Raw genomic sequence first — 25,542 nt, 5'->3', positions numbered from 1 at the left:
GAAAATCACTGAGGGTCTTGATACACCACTTAATGATCTTTCCAAATATTGTTTGTACTGTTAGCTAACTATTGTAAAGCGCTTTGGATAAGAGCCCTTTATAAAAAAAAAAATGTAAAAAACATTGGTGCGGGGTCTGGCCAGGATTTATGGTGTGGGAGGGGGCTCAGGGCTGGGGGGTGCAGAGTATGGGAAGGAGTTAGGGTGCAGGAGCAGGCTGGAGGTTGGATGCAGGGTCTGGCCAGGTGTTAGGATGCAGGAGGGGGCTCAGGGTTTGGGCAGATGGTTGGGGTGTGGAGCGCTTATCTGTGGCAGCTCCCATTTGGTGCGGGGGGGTACAGGTGGAAATGTTGGGGGTATAGGAGGTCCTATGGGGTGCGAGGGGTGAGGGTGTGGGGGAGTCAGGGCCCTGCACCCCCACTTCCTGCGATTCACCGTGAGTCCCAGCCAGCCAGTAAAACAGAAAGTTTATTAGGTGACAGGAACATGGTCTAAAACAGAATTTGTAGGTACAGAGACCAGGACCCCATAGTCAGGTCCATCTTGGGGGGGCAGGGAGCCAGACCAAGTTCTGGCCTCCCTCCATTTACCCAGCCAGCTCCAAACTGAAACTCCCTCCAGCCCCTCCTCTTGCCTTTCTCTCTTTCCTGGGCCAGGAGACCACCTGGTCTCTTTGTTCTCCAACACCTTTAGTTAGCACCTTGCGGTGGAGGGGCCCAGGCCATCAGCTGCGAGGAGACAGGGTGTCGGCCATTCTCTGTACAGACCCCTGTCCCTCCAGGGCTCTGCAGCAATCACATGCCGTTATCCCACCACCTAGACACTTAAGAAATGCATAGGGGAAACTGAGGCACCCACACAGTATTCAGAGAAACCATTAAGAGCATTCCCACTTCTCACATCTCTTTCCCCCCATTCGAGACCGAACTGAGCAGGGTCACTTTAGCCGGTGACCTGGGGAAGTTGGAACCCACCAACGTTCCCATGGATGCCCCAGCATCTCTCCCATTCCTTGGTGAGAGTTACGCCAGGCCCTTCTAGTTTCATGCCCACGTCAGTTGTGCTTGATGGCACTTGTAGGCCGCAGGTGGGAAGGTTTATGTGGCCTGTGCCCTTTTGCCACCCCAAAACCCCTGGGGTTCAAACTAGGATCGGGTCTTCTCCCAGCGCTCCAGTCTGGAGGGCTGTGATTCGGGCTTTCCTGGTTAAGTGCCCCCATCTTGACATTGGCCACCCTCTGACCAGGTGACAGCTTGGCATCAGCCCCTTTCATCTGATGCAGCCATGTCAGGGCAGAGCGGTCAGTATACACAGCAAAGTGCTGCCCAAATAGATATGGCTGCAGCTTTTTAAGGGCCTGCTCCATGGCCAGGCATTTCTTCTCTGTGGCCAGACAGTTCTGCTCCCGGGGCAGCAGCTTGCTCAGGTACCCGATGGGGTGTCTCTCCCCCTTAGCATCGGCCTGCATCAGCACTGCACCCAGCCCTGCATCTGAGACATCGGTGAACACTGTAAAGGGCTTGACAATGTCCGGGTTTACCAGATTTACCAAGCCCTGGATAAGAGCCTCCTTCAGCGCACAGAGAGCCCTCTGGCACTGCTCGGTCCAGACCACCACACCTGGCTTCCCCTTCTTACATAGCTCAGTGATGGAGGCAGCTAGGGAGCTAGAGTGGGGTACAAATGCCAGGTGCCCCAGAGGGAATGAAAAGAACAGGTAATCATCAAGTGATCCATCCCGTCACCCATTCCACAGGTTGACTGTGCATTGTGTGAAGAAATACTTCCTTTTGTTTGTTTTAAACCTGCTGCCTATTAATTTCATTGGGTGATTCCTACTCCTTGTGTTATGAAAAGGAGTAAATAACACTTCCTTATTTACTTTCTCCATGCCAGTCATGATTTTATAGACCTCTCTTATACCCCCTTTGTCTCTTTTCCAAACTGAAAAGTCCCAGGCTTTTTAATCTCTCCTCATATAGAAGCTGTTCCATACCCCTAATCATTTTTTTTGCCCTTTTCTGGACTGTTTCCAATTCCAATATTTTTTTTTTTGAGATGGGATGATGACATCTGCATGCAGTATTCAAGATGTGGGCATACCATGTGTCATAGGTTTATTCCCCACTTTGAACTTTAGCGTTCACAAGATGGGGACCTGCATGGACTCCTCTAAACTAAAATCCTAGTTTAGATCTGGTTCTCGCTGCCACCAGTCAAGTTTTAAGTGTCTGACACACTCCCTGTTCCCCCAAAAACTTTTCCTGGGGAACACAGATCCAAACACCTTGAATCTCAGCACAAAGGGAAATAATCCATTTCCCCCTCCCCTTGTCCTTGGGAGAGATACCTTGATTCAAACTCCTTGAATAAAACAAAGAGGGATTTACTTTTCCCCCCTCCCCTTCCCCTGAAAATCCAAACAAGGAAAGAAATCAATCAAGTTCTAAAAAAGAAAAGATTTTATTAAAGAAAGAAAGAAAGTACACTATCTCTGTAATACCAGGATGGAAAATATCACAGGGTCTGACTTATAAACCTGGAGAGACTTCCCCCCTCCCTCCTCCTCAGAATAATCAAAGTAACAGCAAACAGGAATAAAGAATTTATCCAGCAAACACACAATTGCAAATACAGAAAGTAACTCAAAAGACTAATCTGCCTTTTTAACTAATACTCACTATATTGAATAGAAGAGGCTATTTCAGGAAACTTGGAGAACTTGAAGGATATGACTGGTCTCTCTTAAATCCAAAAAGAGACTCAATCCAAAACAAAGGACACAGACAAAGACTTCCCTCCACAGAGATTTTAAATTATCCTGTCCCTTGATTGGTCCTCTGGTCAGGTGTTCATCAGGTTTCTGAGCTTGTTAACCCTTTACAGGTAAAAGAGACTTTAACCCTTAACTATCTGTTTATGACACCATGGATTTATATTGAGGCAATATATTTTCTGTCTTATTATCTATCTGTCTCTTAATGATTCCCAACATTCTGTTTGCTTTTTGCCTGCCACTGCACATTGAGTGGACATTTTCAGAGAACTGTCCACAGTGACTCCAAGATCCTTCTCTTCAGTGGAAACAATTAATTTAGACCCCATCATTTTGTATGTGTAGTTGGGATTATGTTTTCCAATGGGCTACACTATGTGCTATCCTGACATCTAGTACTGCTGAGATCCTGCATTCTGTAATATCCCTGCCCTTCCTGTTCCCTTTCTCCACTGAACCCCACCAGCCCATGCTTCCTGTTCCCAGCTTCCCCAGGAATCTCTTTGTCTCTGTACCTCTGTCAGCAAGAAGCAGTGCCAAGGAGACTTGCCCTCTGGAGTCTTCGATTTCTGGGACATAGATTTACTTTCTCTGTGTTTTAGGAGCCTCTTTGAAATTGAGTGTCTGTGACATTAATCACAGTGCAATCTGGACTGTTGAACAGCTGTGTCCCTGCAGTTCCCGAGACTGGGGTGCATAGGCATGCGCAGCACATTTCATTAGGGTGTGCACCCAGGCAATTGTTTTTTTTTTAAGGCAAACTTTTATTGAATACTCAGTCATAAGGGACATTATTTTTATTCATCAAACAAACTAAAACTGAACTAAACTTATTTTTTTAAATTAACAACTAAACTTTACTTAAAAAATACAAACTTAAAAAATGAGACACAAAATACCAAATTTTTGCTGTAGTGATAACCAGGCATATACAAAGATAAAGATAATGAAAATTGACTGTATCTTTAACCAGATAATGAGCTAACCCAGGGGTAGGCAACCTATGGCACATGTGCTGAAGGCGGCACACGAGCTGATTTTCATTGGCACTCACATTGCCTGGGTCCTGGCCACCGGTCCGGGGGGGCTCTGCATTTTAATTTAATTTTAAATGAAACTTCTTAAACATTTTAAAAACCTTATTTACTTTACATACAACAATAGTTTAGTGATATATTATAGACTTATAGAAAGAGACCTTCTAAAAACATTAAAATGTATTACTGGCACACAAAACCTTAAATCAGAGTGAATAAATGAAGACTCGGCACACCACTGCTGAAAGGTTGCCAACCCCTGAGCTAACCCAAATTGACCAAAACAAATTAAGGTTTCTTCATCTTCCTGTCCTAGAGAATGAGATATCACTCACCAGGTGTTATGGACTTAAATTCCTCAATCACATAATTGTAATTAACTGACGAAGCCAATTCTTGTTCAATGTACAAAATCATGAGTGAGTCGAGGTGCTGTTGGAACATTATACTACTTTGTTTGCTTTTTACATGTGCTAGTTTCGAAAAGGCTCTTTCACATGAACAGCTTGTAACAGGTAAGACTGCAAAGCATTGAATAGTTTTGTAAAAGGCCTGGAACATGGAAGACCGATCCGATTCCTTTAGCCAATCAAGGCACTCTCTGGTGGTGTTCATAGTGCTACCTTTAGGAACAGATCCGTCATAACCCTGAAGCAATCCGACTTCAGCTTCCAACTCATCCAAGGACACTTTACATTTGTTGGCAATGATTCTCATATCGTCCCTGCCAGTGTCTAAGCTCAGCAGTTTTCCCGTTGCAGTCACAATTTTACAAGTGTCCTGTTCAAATTGCTGGTCAATGCTGGTAATCATTGAATCTAGGAGAGGGTAAAATGAAGTTATTCTCTCCTGCTCCTCTTTTGTATCAAAGTGATGCTGGGACTCAAATGTGTCATCAATACGAGTGGACGTTTTTCTCTTCTTAACTGGAGGAATCGATACATCATTCTCTATGCACATTTTCACACTGTTATTGAAAATAGATTGAAAATATTCTGGGCCACTTCTCATCACAGCCAAAGAGTTACACAAGATTTTCACCCCTATCATTGCAGTAAGTAAGTTGACATCTGGAGCCTGAAGAGCCTTGCTCACTTTTACCACCATCTGGAGAATAGGGTGCATCATGTGAAGGGCAAAGATGAACTTGAATGAATTTAGTTCATGGATAAGGCCCCTGGCTTTTATTTTAGTGTCAGCAAGGCGAGTTGTTTCAATAATCTCTTGTAAAGCTTGTAAAATGATGGAGTAGTTTTGTTTTACAGCAGCCACTACTTCTGCTCTGCATGCCCATCTTGTGTTTGACAGGGACTTCAAAGTCTTCAACTGGGATCCTACTTCTTGTGAAATCTTCTCCATTACATCATGTTATACAGGACTCCCTTCCATGAAGGCATAAAGAGTCTGAATAACACCAAAAAAATCAGACAGTTCTGTTTTGTTTACTTGAAGTGCATGCATCTACTAGGATGAGGTTCAAGCAATGCACATAGCAGTGTACCTAGAGTATTTCACTGTTTCTTTCTTTACATTTCATTTGAACTCCCGCAGTGCATCCAGAATAGTAGATGCGCCATTGAAACAGACAGATATCACTGAAGACCAGTCAATTTTAAGAATGCCAAAGACATCATTTAACTGGTCAAAAATAGACTGAGCATCAGCTGTTAATAGTCTTTGAACAGACACAAAATGTTCAACTGGACTATGTTTTTCATTGTCAAAATACCACACCACAATGACATCTGTTCATGGTGTTCATAGTCAGTAGTGTCATCGGCAATTATTGAGACCATTTTTCCACTTAGTGAAGACACAATCTTTTGTTGCACAATATTGTGTCATTTTGTGTCATAAAGCATTTTGGATGCAATTACTCAGAGGTGGCATTTTGAGGAGATTGTTGCACATGCTTTGCCATTACGGGATCATATTGACAAGATATAGAAATAAACCTTTCTCAAAAGTGTCAGCTTTTGCATTGTGACCCCTGAATGGTCTCCCACCTTTCGCCAAACACAGAACAATGTCCATCAGTCGTTCCATTACACTTCGGTTATGGCACCGTTCTTCTTGTTTAGACAAATAAGCCTGCTTGCCCTCATCCAACAATACATCAGTTAGGTGTCCCTTCATTAAAACTTGACCATGAAGAACAGCTCAACACATGAGATTTTGGCAGCTGCTGGTTTTTAAAACATGCGTTAGCCCTATGCCAGTTTCTGAATCCCTTATCAATAAATGCTGGATCAGCGTGACCTTTGTTTGCTGCATTATTAGAGGAGAAGAAACGGCAGTAAAAGCAAAATGCTGCGTCCTTTGATTGGCTATATTCTAACCACCTATACTTTTTATACCAATCGGCCTGAAAACTTTTGTTTATTCCTTATTTCACTTTTAGAAAACATGCTTAATGTAGGCTGATTAGAACGCCAGTCTCGATTATCTAGAGGTCCTTATCTATTTTTTGGAATATCACAGACCAGGTCATCAGAGGGGATGTTTGATGGCTTTGAAAAGGAACTATACTGACCTGAACTAAGAGACGAAGTCTGTTTGTGTTGGTCATTACTCAGTTTATTGCACACACTGGAACTGGTGGCGGTATTATCTTCTTCATGTAAGTTCTTAACCGAGGAGTCTGAGGTATTTGCACTGCTATCAGCACATTCATTATAATTCAGTTTGTCTGCTCCTTTTCTTATCTTAACAACGGAATAATAGAATGGAATGCCCAGAAGAATGAATGACTTGAGGACAATTTCCTGAGGGACCCATACCCTTGCAAAGCTTCTCTAGCTCTGACATTTACATTTCTACACAGGGTGGTTTGGCCCACAGAAATAAAAATCTGCACATCTTCCATGGGTTTTTGGACCAATGGAAAAAAACAGGTACAATTCAAGTGACTTTTAAAATTCCCTAAGAAACTGAGTTAGCAAAACAAATGAGCTTATGAACAACCAGAAAATATACTTTTCAAGTGAAAAACTATAACTGGACATTTTTGCAAAGAAATTGTAAGTTTTCTTACAGGAAAAGCCACAAACTGCCTGGAAAGGAAGAGTAGATTAAATTACTTGCCTCTGTGAAATTAAATATCCAGAGAATTGCTGTGCCTGTAATGATGATGACCGGGGTTTTCTCACCTGTGGCTCCCTCTCCCCATGCTGTGGAGGCACTGCCAGGCAGGTCTGCATTTGCAAGCATTTGCCTCAGTGTGGAGCCAGACACACTGCCCCAGAGCTCTGCCCTGCATTAGGGTGTGCCTGGGCACACCTGTGTGCACGCCTATGCTGGGGTACCTTTTACACTGCTTTACTGTGAGAGCACCCACTCCTGGGCAGATAACACACAGTATCCGGCATGTACCTCGCTCCCAGCAACACAGTACTGTGTGCTGCTAGTTAGCCACTCACGAATTACAGTACCCCACTGGAGAACCCCAGAAAATTCTCTGGTCCCAGACTTTCCCCCAGAAATGTGCATCTTGCCCTGTCCAGAATACTACTGAACAACGCAATTTCATGTGATGTCTGTCATTTTATCAGTGGAACATGACAGGCACCAGCCTTTTTATCCCAAATGGAGTTTCCAACACACTTTAATCCAAAAACACCGATTTGATAAAACAATAAAACAACATTGTTAACTACTGGGGAAAAAAAGATTTTCAGTGACTACAGGTAATGAGGCATAGAAGTCAGAATTGTTTACAAAATAAATGCTAGATAAAACACAAACTAACGTCTAAGTTAACAAGCTAAAATGGATTCAAAGCAAATGTTTCTGTCACATATGCTGAGACGGGCTGGCTTTCCTTTCATCCAAGACTCCCCCTAACCCACCCCTGCCACCCAAGGTCAGTTCTTCAGCAATTGTCATGAGCAGAGGGAAAGGGGAGAGAAAGAGGCTCAAGCATGTTCCTCACCTCTTTTTATAATTGTCCTTTGTACGAGAAACAACTTCAGTTCTCAGCTGAGTCATGGTGCCAGGCTGTCTGTTGGAGATAGGAGCTTCAAGTAGTCCCTGTGATGAAATGTAAATGTCCTCATCACACCTTCCCCCTGCCGGAAAATGTCTATTTGACCAGCTGTTTGCCTTGCTGTTTGCTGAGGAACTTAGGGTTAGGGTTGCAAATTTTCAGTAATCTACATTAAAATCTGATAACTTTACATACAGTGTTGCTACACATTTTAACAGAAGGATAATATTCAGTAGATTGTCTTTTCAAATGATACCTCACAAGCCATACTGTGATAAATGAAGGAGAGGGGAGGGAGCTCCCTTTTATTAAACACCCAGCCAGCCACTTAGCTGTAAAATCCCTATTGGTGTCTGTTCTCTGCTTGCTTTACCTGTAAAGGGTTAACAAGCTCACAGGTTAAAAAAAGAAAGAAAAGAAAAGGTGTGGACACCTGACCAAGGAGCCAATGGAAAGGCTAGAATTTTTTGAAGTGGGAAAGTAACTTTCACTTTGTCATTCTCCGGAGAAGGTGACACAGAGTAGCAATGCTGTGTATGGCTTGAAGCAGGTATGAAAATTCATCTTGCATACCTAGAAGAAATTATTTGGATAGGGAATGTTTAGACAGATCAGGTTTATTTTTTATGTTGACTTTTGGATCTCCTCTGTGCTATCCCAGATGCTTTTCTTTGCTTGTAACCTTTAGCTGAACCCCCAAGAAAGCTATTTCGGGTGCTCACAAAAATTAATTGTTTCTTTTAAGATCTCGCAAAAAGCCTAAGTTCCAGATGTATTGTTTTCCTTTCTGATTTTAATCAAATTTACCTCTTTTAAGAACAGGATTGGATTTTTGGTGTCTTAAGAGGTTTGTGCATGTTGTTTGATTAGCTGGTAGCCACAGCTAATTTCCTTTGTTTTCTTTCTCAGCTCTTTCCCAGAGGGGAGGTGAAAGGGCTTGAGGGCACCTCAAAGGGAGGAAATCCCAAGTGCTCCTTCCTGGGTCCAAGGTTTGGGTTTTTTTTTTCATTTGGGTGCTGGCAGCATTTACCAAGCCAGGGTCAGAGGAAAGCTGTAACCTTCGGAGTTTAATACAAGCCTAGAATGGCACGTATTATTTTTTAGAATACTTGCAGGCCCCACTTTCTGCATGCGGAGTGACAGAGTGGGGATTCAGACTTGACACATAGTACGTACAAAATTGATCACAATTTTTTAGAAGAGTGAACATAGGGATACAAACTGACACAGCATCTGTCTATGTGTGTTCCTAGCAGATATGTGGGTATTTCAATCCATTATAAGCAGAGTGTTCAGCATCTTCAAGACGTGGGGAGCTGGTCCTGGGAATTCACTGGTGTAAGTGTGACACTGTCTGGAATTGTGAGACTCTTTATATTTTTATTATTATGTTATTATTAATACCAATATAAAATTGCAATGAATCATGCTAGATGTGCCATGTAAGGTGTCAATGAAAATATCATGATTTTCCAAGTATGATAATTTTGTTTCTATCTTTGTATCACCTTTGTATTTTGAGTTATAGATATGTAGGGTATATCTGTATTTCCAGACTTGTGCAGTCTTTCTGGGTGACAGCCCCAGATATATTGGTATCACTGCTGCCTAGCCTGTTTGATGGCCCATCCAGGGTCATCAGCTGTACTATGAGCACATGGAAAGGACCAAGCGGATACACCTATTAAGTCCACAAGACATGCAGGGGTATGCCTGTATAAGGAGAACGCCAAGGCTTTTCCATGCCATGTGCTGTGAAACTTGTATTTGGGACACAGGAAGTACAAGCCACATGGCAAAAGGAGTATAAAGGACACCTGTGTCATCTGGATTTTGTCTTTATCCCTCTTCCTACGTCTGAAGCAACTTCTCTACAAACTGAAGCCTTGACCAAAGAACTGAATGATGTGGGTGTGTTCCAGATGGACTTTCAAGCCAGCAACTCACCAATACTGCTAAGAACCAGATACATAGATTTCTGAATGTATCTGACTGCTTTCCCATTTAACAACTTCTTTCTTTCTTTCTTTCTTTCTTTCTTTCTTTCTTTCAATAAACTTTTAATTCAGATGCTAAAGCATTGGCTGGAAGGATGGAATTTTGGGTAATAGTCAAACCTATACTGACCTGGTGATGTGGCTGACCTTTGGGGTCAGAAGAACATTTTGTCTATGCGTGCAGCGTTTTTAAATAACCTCTCACTGTACTGGACCTAGGTGCTGATTGGGAGTCAGAGAACTGGAATGCAATAAAGGGGGCTGTGTGATTTCTTTTTTCAGCTTCTCAATAACCAGCGTGGGGGATCAGTAGCACAGTTTGTGTCTGGTCATTGAGTTTAACTTCAGTGTTAACCACTAGCTTTTGGAGCATCTGCTCTCCCTTTTTCAGCCTGCCCTGACGTTGGCATTTTCAGTGAGGACTGCCCAGGCACACCAGGTCACACTAAGTACTGAAGATAAATTACTAGAATGTTTTTTTTATGACCAAATCTTATGAAATCAACTGAACTCCTTTGTTTTCTTTCATCTGAGCAGGGTTTCCAGTTTCCAAACCTGATGTGATCACCCAGCTGGAACAAGGAGAAGAGCCATGGGTCCCAGACCTCCAGGGTTCAGAGGAAAGAGAGATCCTGAGAGCTCCCCGCATAGGTGAGGAAACATTAAACCAACTCAGAATCTGTAAGTGCCTGAAGGAAACATCTGGGATCCACTACAAATCCCTTGGAAGATCTCTCAATTCATTATTGTCGCTACCAGAGGTCATATCCTCAGGGTAACTATAGCTCATGCCTTCCTGTAGATTCTAGCAGACACTAGGCAGTAGCTTCCTCCCTTTCCCATGTGAATTTGGATGGGATGTGAAGGCCGAATTGATCCCCTCCTCTTTCCTGTTTGGGGGAGTTCAGTTCCTAATTTTTATTTGACGTCTCCCCAGCACTTGTTTTGGTTTGGTCTTCAACATTCTATCCCAGTTTGAGGTTTCTGTCTCTATCACGGCAGGTGATGCAATGGTATGTGAGAAAGAGGACCAGAATTCTCAGCAGGAAAATGTTGAGCAAGTGGATAAACACAGAGAATTATCGCAAAGATCGGAAAGGAAAGTGTCCAGGAGTCATGAGCACGAAAAATCCTGTGAGATTCAGCACAGACAAGAAAGAGAGCAGGGAAACCAGCCAGGGGAGAAAGTGGGTAAATGTATTTCCTGTCGAGGAACTCAGAAGGATTTCAAAGAAACCACAACAGAGCAGGAAATCCTCAGGGGAAAAAGAAAAAATACATGCACTGTGTGTGGAAAAAACTTATGTGACTACTCAGCCCTTATAAAGCATCAGAGAATCCACATAGAGGAGAAGCCCTATGAATGCAGTGAGTGTGGGAAAACCTTCAATCGCAGCTCGCACCTTATTAATCATCATAGAATCCACACAGGGGAGAGGCCTTATGAATGCAGTGAGTGTGGGAAAACCTTCAATCACAGCTCGCACTTTATTACTCATCAAAGAATCCACACAGGGGAGAGGCCTTATGAATGCAGTGAGTGTGGGAAAACTTTCAATCGCAGCTCGCACCTTAATAGTCATCAGAGAATCCACACAGAGGAAAGGCCCTATGAATGTAGTGAATGTGGGAAAAACTTCACTAACAGCTCAAACCTTAGTAGGCATAAGAGAATCCACACCGGGAAGAGGGCCTATGAATGCTGTGAGTGTGGGAAAAGGTTCACTTGTAGATCAGGACTTTCTGAGCATCACAGAATCCACACTGGGGAGAGGGCCTATGAATGCAGTGAGTGTGGGAAAAACTTCACTCACAGATCAGCCCTTACTAAACATCAGAGAATCCATAGAGGGGAGAGGCCCTATGAATGCAGTGACTGTGGGAAAAGCTTCAATTACAGCTCACACCTTATTGGGCATCAGAGAATCCACACAGGGGAGAGGCCCTATGAATGCAGTGATTGTGGGAAAAACTTCATTCACAGATCTCACCTTATTATGCATCAGAGAATCCACACAGGGGAGAGGCCCTATCAATGCAGTGATTGTGGGAAAAGTTTCACTAGCAGCTCAGACCTTTCTAAACATCAGAGAATCCACACAGGGGAGAGGCCCTATCAATGCAGTGAGTGTGGGAAGACCTTCACTAACAGCTCAGCCCTTTCTAACCATCAGAGAATCCACACAGGGCAGAGGCCCTATGAATGCAATGAGTGTGGGAAAACCTTCACTAACAGCTCAGCCCTTTCTAACCATCAGAGAATCCACACAGGGGAGCGGCCCTATGAATGCCGCGAGTGTGGGAAAACCTTTAATCAAAGCTCGCACCTTATTCGGCATCAGAGAATCCACAGAGGGGAGAGGCCCTACGAATGCAGTGAGTGCAGGAAAACCTTCTCTTGGCACTCAGCCCATGTTAGCCCTCAGAGAATCTGCAAGGGAGATCAAGATGATGATAACCTTTAGGGCTATCAATATTTTTTTCTGTAATACTTTGGCTGATTACCACATAGTAACTTTTAAAGCTGTTTGAACAGTTTGCAGCACCGTTATCCCTCAGCTTGTCCAGATGAGGGGCCCGTTTTGGCATTTTTTCAGTTTGCCCTGTTGTGAGGTGGACCCATTTGTCCTTTCTAACAGCTCCATTGTCCCATAAGTAATTTGAGTGTGCCCTTCCTATCAGGAGCCAGGGAGCATCATGTTTATACCATTCCTCCTGTTGCAACGTTATTGTTAGAGTCACCAGTGATACAGATCGCATCATTGCCAGTTTTTCTCACGTTGCTCTAGGTTGTGCTGAAGAGCAGATATATTGGGACCTTTTCAAATTATATTATTTAAATGAAGAGGAGCAGGGGCAGGAAAAAGTGTCATTTCAGCCTAGTGATACTGGAAGGAGATGGGGTGACTCAGAGATTCCTTCCTTCCCCATAACAGCAGAACTGTTACCTTTTTTCTGAGCTATCCAGAGTCTATCTTCATCACATTCTATCCATCCACTTCTCAAAGTGTCATGTGATGAAGTGTTCTTAGTTGCTTAGAGATTATACTTTGACTTCTTTAATCCTATACTAGAGTCGCTGTGACTGGAGATGAAAGTGTCAAGGACCTGGAAGGGAAATTCAAATGGATTCCAAACACAATGTGATCATTTTGAGTTTAAATCCCATCTATTGGTAAAGCCAATTCTAACAAGGTGGTTGTTTTGTCCCCCATTATGATGATGCTAGGATACTAAAAATGTTGTAAATAACATAACTGACTATTGAGACAGTGCTGAGTGAAGCAGGTTTGAATGGATCAGAGGAGAATGTGATGGGAGAATCTCTTGTCCTGATTTTGAATAATCAGATGTAACCTGCTCTGGAGTTTCACTTGACACTTTCATTGTCATGTATTCTATCTCTCTGAGATGTGGATTTCTATCTTTCCTAGAGGCTCCTTGGTCACCTAGTTGGATATTAGATCAGTTTGATAGGATGTAGCTCAGATTTTTTTGGAGACTTTAAGATAAATGACCATTTGCTAAAGTCATCATTTTTCACTTCAGTTTTGATTTTCCCCATCCCTCCATGATGACATGGAGAAAGTTCAGGTGCAGCTCTGTCAAGAGGAGAGACCTCTCCAATTTACTGGACATGCTAACAAAGAAACAGTGGTGATTTAAAATCTCCACTCAGAAATGGTGAATAACAGCAGAAACCCAACTACATAGAGGAAGTGCATAAGATCAGAGTGCAGTTCAGTTGTTTAAGTCAGTATTGTCTCGGATGATCTGGGGAAAGTATTCCATGGTAAGTGATTTTGAACTAGGCAAAATGTCAATGTATTTGGTTCCCAAAGCATTTGTAACCCAGCCCCCATAAAGGTCTCTACTAGCTAATCCTATGGTATGGGAGATGCTGTCCTTCATGGCACAGATGTTGAGGAAATAGAAGTGTGGGTTTTGTTTAATTTATCCTTTGTAGTTGCTTAAAATACGTATATAATTAAATCAGTGTTGGAAATCTAATAGCTGCAGAAAAATAGCTCTTCTTGACTAGAAACTCCAACTCTGGTAACTAACAGAGATTCTGATCCAGGCCTGTATCCAGTCCCATGACTGGAACTGTGCCACCAAATTAAAGAAAAGCTAGGCATGTTTTGTTAAGCCACTGCTAAGATTTTGAGTGGTTTTGTAAAGGATTCTACTTCAGACAACTGTAAATGTATCTTAACCAAGGTCAAAGATTTAAAAAGAACTGGGCTTTAAAGAGTACACACCCAATTCTTGCATTCCACTCCAGTAAAGGAAGCTATGGTGACCAATGACCCAAGAAAAATTGTTTGTACTACTCCACTTCCTAGTTCAGTGTCACTGATTACACTTCCAAAAGATACCAGGGTTCGATTGAGAACAATCATCCTTCACCATTTGGATCCAAAGAGAGAGTGCTTCATAGGACATTCCTTCCCCGTGGATCTGAAACTGGCTGCCTGATTGGGTAAAAGGACTTTCAGGCTATAGAAATGATGGTAACTAATGAGATAACGAATGTATCAGGCTACAATTTTAGACTTCAGGATACACACATGTTCTGTGGTGTAGCTATGGCTACACAATAAAGCTGATGTTAGCGCAGCTGCATCAATGCTATTACAGACGCTCTAAGCCAATGGGAGTGATCTCTCCTGTTGACTTTATTAGTATCCTCCACAAGCGGCAGTGGTTATATTGGCAGGAGAAGCTCTCCTGCTGATGTAGCGCTATCTACACAGGGGGTTAGGGCTTTGTAACTATGTAGCTCAGCGGTGTGGATTTTTCACACCCCTGAGCAATATAGTTATACTGATAAATGTCTTTAGTGTAGACCAGACAGTTTTCTCTTGTGTTTTATGGATTTACAGCACTTCTGCTCTATCTCCTCCTTCTTTGAAAGATTAAAAAATGTGAAAAGAGAGGTATTTTTCCTCATGATGCAAACACGCCCACATTAGAGATCACTTCCGCAAACAGACATGGCAGATGAACCAGAGATATATGAACTCACAGAAGTCGTTGGGGCCTACATTGTAACAAACCATAATTTGAGCCAAGCTTCAGTTGTTGGCAATGGGGATATATATTACAGGAATTTGTAATATTTGAATATGTTCTTGTTACCAATGAAAATGAAGTTATAGTTGAAGTTACTGGTTAAAGAGTAAGAGACTAATTGTGTGATAATCTGAATTATTTTGGAAAACTGAAAGCTGACTTGTTTATTGTTTTGTTAGTCATACAGGAAATGATGGTTAATCTTGAAAATTTAATTTGATTTAATTTACCGCCTGTAGTGTAAGAAGTTCTGGTAGAAAACCTTTCTCCAAAGGTTGGGGTCAGAGAATGTGTGTGAGAAAGAGTATAAAGAGAATATTGACCCAGGATATATTTTAATTTTTTGTGTTTCAAATAGAATTTTGTTTGCTTAGCTCAAAGTCAATTTCTATTAAAAGGAAAACTACTCAAGGAGAGAAGTTGTAAAACGTTTTGCCCGCTTAGCCTGTAAGAGTCACTGACTTCCCCACCTCTCTAATTTGCAAAGGAAAGGCCTGACATCTGTCACAGGATGTGTCCAGCAGGTAGGAAAGCTGCAGTCATCAACCATCAATATCAAGGAAGAGGCTGAAGTCCATTGCCTTTCATATCAAAAAGCCATCTAAAGGCTGGTCTATACTGAAAAGCTATATTAACATAGCCACAACTCACAGAAGTGTGAAAAATCCACTCCACTGAGTTAATATGATTTGAGCCCTGGTATAGACAGTGTTAGGTTGTCAGAAGAATATTTCCAGTGTTTGAAGTGTAGACATAGCCTTAGACAGATTGATCCCCTGTGGGAATCAAGTCATGACATCAATTCCAATTTTGACCCATCTCCTTGTATGTGAGAAAGCTGCTAGTATAGAGGGCTGAGCCAGCTGTCCGATCACCTGGTTCCTCAACTGTAGCTACAGCTCTTAGTGCCCATCAGTCCAAAGACAGAGAGAAATGGAGAGTTCCAACCATTGTCATTTTAGTATCTTATTGTTCCTCTCTCTGTTTTTTGTGCTGGCCTATCAGGGTGTGACTGTATAGCTCAGTGCATGTGTGACAAAAGCTCATTGGTGTCTTTGTCCGATGCACATCAGATGCTCCTGGAGGGTGGCAGCAGAGCCAGACTCAACATCTTGTTACTTTTACTCAGTTCTTATAGAGATTTTCTCCCATGCAGGCCTATGGAGGATGCTTTGTCACACAGCTGTAACCTTTAATGAGATAATCAATCAGCATGTAGCACCTCCATGACGCCTGGGGGAGTTACCTTGAGTAACTTTGTTCTTCAGCCATTTGGCCGTCTTGTCCGGTGATAACAGCAGGGGTTACGGCTTGCCCTTCAGGGTCATCCGGTCACCTTGGCCTTGCACATTCTTCGGCCCAACAATGCGAGACGCTATAATGCTCAGGCTGGCACTGGTACCTCTTTCATCTCCTATTTTCCCATGCATACATTCACACAAACACTCTTATTCTCTATTTCTTCTGCCTTTACATCTACTTCCTACTTTCCCCTTTAATCACCATCCTCCCTTTAAATCCATCTTCTAACACTTCCACTAAATCAATTAGCATAAAGATAGGAAAACAAATAAAAACATAATAAAACATTCAAGAAAGGTATAGCCCTTCAAAGCCATAATAATTATCTAGTAAGGCTTTTCTCTTTCCCCTTTTTGATTTAACTATTTCAATTCTGGCTAACACTAACAACAAGTGGTTCTTCATGAAAGGCTGGACCATGGCTCCTAGGGACCTCCAATCACTGCAATAGACTGAAGTGTGAGGTGAGAATCTACTTAGATAGGAAAGGTAACTATTAAAAAGTGTGGGTTGCATTTTGTGATTTTGTTTCATTGGTAACAGTTGGTTTCCATCAGTCACATTTTGTTTCTGTTTAAATCACTCTCCGTTGTTAAATAAATTTCCATTTGTTTAATAACTGTACTCAAGTGCTGTGTGTTATACAGTAGCAGTGGTCAATAGTAAAACTGGTAACCTGGGATATACCATTGCTTTGGGAAGAGAGGATCTGGGATTTCTGAGTATTTAAGGATCAGGGCTGGACCCCAGAGGGGGACACACTGAAGGAACTCAGGTGTTAGGGGGGCCTCTGTTGTCAACTGGCTGGGCTGCTGTGGCTCAGAGGAGGGTGCTTGAGTGCCTGACAGGCTGGGTGAGTTTGGTTGCAAACATCCAGCTGCCAAATGCAAAAGTTCCTCTTCCAAGTGGCAGGTGGCAACAAGGAGACTCACAACCCTCAGCACCCTGAGAAGGGTCACTATGTGCATCTATGTTGATCCACCTGTCAGATCCACACAGGGGAAGCACCCTATAGCATAGTTTCCTGAATAAAATTGCCCTAAAACTCTGCCCTATGAAATAATTGAACATGTGCTCTCTGCGTTTGAAAGCATGTAAAGAATCCAAGCACTGGAGGGTAGGGATTGGGTGCAGTGAGACCTAGACAAATTAGAGGATTGGACCAAAAGAAGTCTGTTGAGGTTCAACAAGGACAAGTGCAGAGTCCTGCACTGAGAAGGGAAGAATCCCATGCACTGCAACAGGTTGCGGATCCACTGGCTAAGTGGCAGTTCTGCAGAAAAGGACCTGGGGATTACAGTTGATGAGACGCTGGATATGAGCTCGCAGTGTGCCCTTGTTGCCAGGAAGGTTAATGGTATATTGGGCTGCATTAGTAGGAGTGTTGCCCGCAGATGGAGGGAAGTGATTATTCCCCTCTATTTGGTACTGGTGAGGCCACATCTGGAGTATTGCGTCCAGTTTTGAGCATCCCACTACAGAAAGGATGTGGACAAAATAGAGAGAGTCCAGCACAGGGCAACAAAAATGATCAGTGGTCTGGGGCACATGCCTTAAGTGAAGAGGCTGAGGGTACCGGACTTAATCTGTAGAAGAGAAGAGTGGGTGAGGGGATTTGATAGCAGCCTTCAGTTACCTGAAAGGGAGTTCCAAAGGCGATGGAGCTCGGCTATTCTCAGTGGTGGCGTATGACAGAACAAGGAGCAATGGTCTCAAGTTGTAGTGGAGGAAGTCTAGGTTGGATATTAGGAAAAACTATTTCACTAGGAGGGTGGTGAAGCACTGGAATGGGTTACCTAGGTTGGTAGTAGAATCTTCATCCTTAGCGTTTTTTAAGACCCAGCTTGACAAAAGCCCTGGCTAGGATGATTTAGTTGGGAATTGGTCTTGCTTTGAGCAGGGGGTTGGACTAGATGACCTCCTGAGGTCTCTTCTGACTCTAATCTTCTATGATTCTAAGCAGCTGCAAGTGGTCACAAAAATGTTTCTTTGCGTTCACATCTGTACAGACACATCTGGGAATGGGCAACGGGATGGATCACTTGATGATTACCTGTTCTGTTCATTCCCTCTGAAGCACTTGGCATTGACCACTGTTGCAAGACAGGACACTGGGCTAGATGGACCATTGGTCTGACCCAGTCTGGCTGTGCTTATGTTTTATGTACAGGAATGAGGCTCTTACAAAGCAGAAATGGGGGGAGGGGCTCAAAATTTAAATCAGTTTTAGAGAGAAATGTGTTCAAACACAGTGAAACTCGATGTACGGAAGAAATAACAAGTGATCCCCAGCTCCTTCCCCCAAGCCTCAAGTGGGGATTAGCTGCCAACAGCTGCTGTTCTGAGGGGAGCGGTATAAGCTGTCTGCTTGGGGATGCAGCCCCCCAGCTGGTTCTCCTGGGGCAGATGGGGAGTTGCTGGGCAGGAATGCTGCACCGCTGAGGTCTGAAATATGAACAGGGATCTAAGGATTCTACACCGGCCTCCAGTAGGGGTCGAGGATGTTGAGGCAGTGGAATCTCAGTATCACAGTCATCAAGATTCAAAGCTGCTTGGGGTGGAGAGGAGGGGGGTGACTGCTCGATTTTTAATGCATCCCTGTAACTACTCGCCCATGACAATCTGGCAGCCCCCTGCTTTGTCATGGCACTGTGGCTGTGTTCTCTGTGGAAAGGGTCTCCAGGAACTGGTATTTGCAGCTTCATTAAAGAGTCATACAAGAGAAGGAAGAGTTAATGTCTTAGAAAGAGAAGTCTCTGTGTGTGTAAGATGGGTGGGAGGGTTTCCAGAAATCAGTTTGCTCCAGTGTCTTTTTTCTAGGATTTCCTTTAGAAAAAGCTGAAGCAGGGAGCAAACCATTTGCCCTTTCTGACGCTCAATCTCAGGAGCTTCAGCTTATGAGATTGACATGCTCCCAACTACACTAAGAAGGCTGTGTAAGGCGTTTGGCTAAGTGCATGAAGGAACCTTCTACACCAGTGACTGGGGCAGGGATAGAGCCAGGGTTGTGCTGGAAGAAGCAGGGAGATCTGGTGCCCAGACACCTTTCATGGCACCAAACAAATCAACTCCTGCCACTGAACAATCCACCTGGGACTAAGGGCAGCACTGGGGGGCTTTCTTCTTGCCACTTCTGCTGGCATGACCAGGCATCCTGGAGGCCTTTCTAGAAGATAATCGAGAACTGAGTTAGCAAAACCAATTTGAAAACAGGAAGCTCAGATTTAGACTCATTTATTTATAATATTAAATAGTCCTTCAATTCCAGTGTCACAATCAATACAATTGCTTCAGCCTGATAGTTTCCCAAAGGGAAAACCTAAATTCTCTCCAAGGGGAGTGGAGAGAAAACACTTTTCAGCATCCAAGAGAGACAAGGCAGGTGAGGGTAAGAGCTTGCAGAGGACCAACCTCTGTTGGTGAAAGAGACGAGCTTTGGAGTTAACCCAGAACTCTTCTTCAGTTCTGTGTAGCCTGAAAGGTCGTCTCTTCAATAAAAAGCAGTTAGAAGGTAAGAACACTCATACTGAGTCAGACCAGTTCATCTAGCCCATTATCCTGTTTTCCGACAGGCCAATGCCAGGCGCCACAGAGGGAATCAACAGAACAGGTAATCATCAAGTGATCCATCCCCTGTCACCCATTCCCAGCTTCTGGCAAAGCTAGGGACACCATCCCGCCCCATCCTGGCTAATAGCCACTGATGAACCTATCCTCCATGAACTTATCTAGTCCCTTTTTGAGCCCTGTTATAATCTTGGCCTTTACAACATCCTCTGCAAGGTTAACTGTGCGTTGTGTGTAGAAATACTTCCTTTCATTCTTTTCAAGCCTGCAGCCTATTCATTTCATTTGGTGACCTTCCTACTTCTTGTGCTATAAGAAGGAGTAAATACTCCCTTGGTCCTTTGAAAGATATTATGTGAGCCCCCGCCCCCATCTCTCATGTCCTGGAACCAACATTGATACAATAACACCACAAATAGCAAAGGTCAAAGTCAATGCACATGGAAGAAGCATCTTGTGTTTCATTCCTTATGTCCTGGTCCCATCCTGTGGTATTTTGCACAGAAACATTATTTCCTCAGGAGAGACACAGAAGTGGGGGCTGCATTCCTGTACCAAACAGTCACTAGAAGGAGGCAGACAAAGGCCTTTAGGACGAGGCATCCGTCACTGTCAAAAGATCATCTCCCTCCTGCAGGTCACTGGCAGTTTGAATTTATTCCTTATCCTCTCAGAGCCTGGGCGCTGGACACGGCACTACACAGCCCCTCTGTATGTAGCAGGAACAAACACAAACCCTGTCTTTAAAACAAGCTGTGCCCTTCCTTCTCAGGGAAGATTTTGCTATGATTGAAGTTGAGCTTCAGTTCCCTGCTCCATGGGGTGGGGTGGGTGTGGGGCCAACAGATCTCTCAATGAGATCTGTTTTTCTCCTTTGTCCCCTTTCATTCACCTGGGATGGTAACTCTGCTCCCAGCTGTCAGGCAGCCTCCAGCCCAGGCACTCTGGTTACTAAGTTCATGGTCATAGATCACCAACTTTTCTAGCACCCATAATATGCAAGAAAGTTCACCCTGCCAGATGCATTGGTGGTATATTGGAGCACATCGCTGCTTTCCAAGCAGGTGCTCTGGGCTTGATTCCCAGCCAATTCAACATTGGTTTTTCTCTTTTATTGTTTCCTTGTCTGGAAGTGGTTTCATTTCAGTCACGTTGTGTTGTAATCACATTATCAATAGAATGAGACAATAAATGTCTCAAAGCCCAGCAGGTCATAGAGGATGGAGGCACACAAGGGGCTGGAATATACAGGGAGCTGCAGCACACATTGTTGTGTCATCTGAGAAAAACAGAACCCTTGGAAACCTGCATCTCCCATTCCCTGGCCTTCCGTGTTATGCTTCCAGCTGCATGTGATCTTTGCGTGATGTTCCTGCATGATGAGGAAAGTTTTGGGTCAGATTCCTTTGCTGTGCCACTTATAATGACCTGAACAAAAGGGAGGCAAAATAAAAATAAACCCAAAATTGCAATACAGTTAGGGAAAGAGAAGATCATGGTTAAGCCAAACACTTCAAAATAAAAAAAATAATACTAAGGGTGTGGGAGGGAAGGGAGATCAGGTAGGTGGAAAGCGCCTCGATATTTGAACTCAGATTGCTAGAATCAAAATTCAGACTTGGCACTGTAGAAAACCTGCTACTACTTGTCTCTGGACACCTGTGATGATCAAGATTGAATTGAGGACACCTGTTCTGCCTCAATCATTTATTGTCTCTGTCTCTCTCCCCCCCGCCATTTCTCTCCTCCAATGTCTCTGCATTTCTCCTCTTGCTCCCTCTCCCCCTGCCCTTTCCCAGGAACTCACACTCTACAGCTTATAGGAAAAGCCGAGTTTCCATGTTCTGTGCATGATCCTGTGTCAGCAGATGTGTGACCCTGGTCAGAACCAGTCACCAGAACACAATGGCCCTTTATGGAAATTTCACTGCCTACTCCCCAAAATACCCCCTTCCCAATAAAGGGAGTGGAGTACAGCTCTGACTGAGAGGCTTTTAGCCCTAAGGATTAATCTGCTTATTTGTATAAATATATATTTTCTTATAAATTTGAGTATTTGATGTAATAGGCTCATAGATTTATATTAAAAATAAGTTTGGCTGTAATGCAAGAGACCTACAGGCCAAAACCCTGTATGTGAAGCTAAGGCAAAGTTAGCACCTTTGGAACCCTTATCCAGAAAAGTAAAAATAGAAAAAACACCCACGCAGATGTCTAGAGACCTTTTGCCTAAACCAATAAAGCATGAAGATGGCAAAGGGGATTTTTCAAAGTTGTACCCACAGACTTAACCAGTACCCCACAAGTGCGTACATACCTGTCATCCATATGCACATACATACTAGCCTATGGGGTACGTGTACCCTAACATGGGGGAAGGATGAAATTTGGGTATAAGAGGAAGGATTTCCGACCAATGCCCTATAAAAAGGCGATGTGTCTCGCCATTAGGCAGGCAATCTACCCACCTATCTACTCCTGTCTACTCTTCATTTGCCTCCACCTTCAACAACGTATTGATGCTACCCATCTATGACTGCTATTGACTATTAATAGGCCCCACTTTATTTCTTTTCAAACTTTAAGTTTTAAGGGATCTAGGCTAAGCTTGGTTTCCCGACGCTTTATTTCAGTTTAAGGCTTATTGAGTTAAGTTAAAGAGTAAACAGTTTTAACAGCTCTGCATTTAGCTTCCTCTGCTAGAGGTGTGAAAGCGGAGTTGCCACAGGCGCGGTCCCTTCTCTTCCAACACCAGGCTATTAAAACAGAGTGTGAGTATTAACCAAAGTTTGCAGCACATAATATTGTATTATCATATGTATCTCTTGAATAACGGTAATATAATTGTAACTCTGTAATTCTAACTGTTTTACCACTTGCTTACTATTCCAATGGTTTTAATAAAAGGTCTTTATTATTATATCTGTCTCAGTGTGAGCTTCCTGTCATTCCCCCAAAGGGCCTTTTATAAACTCTGTGAAGCCTGATTCAGGACGAACTTTATCTTCTCATCAAACAAATTGGCGAGCCGAAACCCACACTAATTAATATTCATAATATTATTATTAAAACTGTTAATTAGTTAAAATTAATTAAATACAATTAAACTAAGTGGATAAATTAAATCAACTTTACTAATACACCGCAAATCAGGCTACACTAATCAGAAGTCATACAAGCAATTCTCTCAGCTATTCCAGTTCCCTTGTATCACCACCAGCACCACTCCTTTTAGGGATGAATAGTCATTCCCCCAAAGGGCCTTTTATAAACTCTGTGAAGCCTGATTCAGGACGAACTTTATCTTCTCATCAAACAAATTGGCGAGCCGAAACCCACACTAATTAATATTCATAATATTATTATTAAAAATGTTAATTAGTTAAAATTAATTAAATACAATTAAACTAAGTGGATAAATTAAATCAACTTTACTAATACACCGCAAATCAGGCTACACTAATCAGAAGTCATACAAGCAATTCTCTCAGCTATTCCAGTTCCCTTGTATCACCACCAGCACCACTCCTTTTAGGGATGAATAGTTGTGAAAACCAATACCCCAGTAAAAGAAAAAAGGTTCTCTCAAAGGACCACAAAGGACCCAGCCCCAGACCCTGGTCAATAGACAAGTCAGATCTTACCCACAAATCACGCTGTTGCAAATCCTTTAGCGTCTAAAATCTAAAGGTTTATTCATAAAAAGAAAGAAATGTAGATGAGGTTAAAATTATTAAAGGAATCAGTTCTATGCAGTAATGGCAAAGTTTTTGGTTCAGACTTGTAGAGTTGCTAGGACTCCTTCCTGCCAGCTACTCACCCCTGGATTCATCCTTAGCTCCTAGGATCTTTCTGCTCCAAAGGCTCCATAGTCCTGGGGTGGGGAGGGTGTCACTGCACAGTCTGAAACACAAGGGAGGTTTCTGGAATTGCAGGAAGGAGCAGAAAATGGAGAGGAAAGAAACAGAGAGAAAACACCTCGTCTCTCTCCCCTCCCCCTCCCCATCAAGAAATGTTACCAAGGACCAGCGTTAGGGGAAATGGTGCCCTGGGAAAAACTTGTACTTTGGCAAAGTTCTTGGTTCAGGCTTGTAGCAGTGATGGAATAAACTGCAGGTTCAAATCAAGTCTCTGGAGTACAGCCACAACTGGGATGGGCCATTCAGTCCTTTGTACAGAGCTTCAGTTTGTAGCAAAGTCCCTCCAGAGATAGGAGCAGGACTGAAGACAAGATGGAGATGAGGCATCAGTCTTTTATAGTCTCTTGCCATGTGGTCTTTGCTTTCTTTGTCCCAAGGACACTCTATCCAGCACGTGACATCGAAAAACCTTAGAGTTCTGTCCATAGGCAGGTCCCTGCACACCTTGCTGAGCCACAAGGCATATCTGCCTTCTCTCAATGGGTCAGTTGTATAGCTGATGGTCCTTAATGGGCCATCAAGCAGGCTAGGCAGAGCTGACACCAATTTGTCTGACTGGGGTGTTCCCCAGAAGCATAGCACAAGTTTGAAATACAGGCAGCATAGAGCCAATATTCATAATGTCAACTACAAAAATGATACATATCTAGAGATAGCATAATTATAATCAGCCAATCATAACCTCTCCATAGACCCTTTATGTGACCACTTTTATACAATATTGGCTGCAAATATAGAACAGTGGTTGCAACGGTGATCTATACAGTTCCAGATTATGTCAAGAACGTCACAGGAGGTGACATGGTATCAGTGAGACTGATACTGGAATACTGCCTCCAGTTTTGGTGTCCTCATTTGAAAAAGATGGTGTGAAATTGGAGTTGAGGCAGCAAAGAGCCACCAAATGTTCTGAGGGCTGGAGAAAAATGCCTTCCAGTGAGCTATTGAAAGAGCTCAACCTGTTTAGCTTATCAAAAGAAGATTGAAAGGTGACTTAATTGAAATGTTGAAGTGCCTTACTGGAGAGAAAAGATTGGCTATTAAAGGGCTCTTTAATGTAGCAGAGAAAGGCATAAAAAACCCCAATGGCTGGAAGGTGAAAAGAGACAAATTCATATTACAATTAAGGCACAAATATTCAACAGCGAGGATGATTCACCACAGGAACAAGCTACCAAGGAAAGTGGTGGATTCTCCATCTCGTGACGTCATTTCATGAAGACTAGATGCCTTTCTGGAATGTGTTTACCCCAAAAGTAGCTAGTGTGTCATACAGGAGGCCTGTGATATGCAGGGGGTCAGATTAGATGCTCTAATGGTCTCTTCTGGCAATAAAGTCGACTAATTTCTTTAAAACCGAATGTAGCATTGGGAGCAGCAGCGTCTGATGTTTTCCTGTCTAGCCGGCTTGCTTCCTAGAATGAATGCTCCTTGAGTGGGGTGATCCACAGGGAGTAGCTCAAACCCTCAAAGTGCCTGGCCAGGGGCAGGACATTAGCCCAGCAAGGGAGGGGTGTGGCAGTGACATCACAAAGGCCTTTTGCAGGACCTCAGACTATTGGCCAAAGGCGGTGGAGAGGTGGTGACCTCACAGAGAGATGCTGACATCAGCCAGGCAGGACAGGGGCGAGGGGCCAGGGAAACCTCCGAGACCCTGTGGCTTTGCTTCAGCAAGTCTCCTTCTCGAGGTCTCTCTTTGAGGACTGGAGGAGTATTGGGGTTCACGTACCTGAGCGCCAGGAGGAACCTCTTTCGAGTTTTCTCCTTCCCTTTTAGTGATTTTACTTGAAAACAGCCGACCCTGTTTAGAAGGTAAGAGCCTCCTCGAGGTTTGAAACTGTTCAGTCTGATCCATCTGGTGACAGTTGAATTCATGGAAAAC

The sequence above is a fragment of the Mauremys reevesii genome, unplaced genomic scaffold (genome assembly GCF_016161935.1).
Source record: "Mauremys reevesii isolate NIE-2019 unplaced genomic scaffold, ASM1616193v1 Contig5, whole genome shotgun sequence".
NCBI classification, from domain to species: domain Eukaryota; kingdom Metazoa; phylum Chordata; order Testudines; family Geoemydidae; genus Mauremys; species Mauremys reevesii.
Note: the sequence above shows the minus strand (reverse complement) of the source record.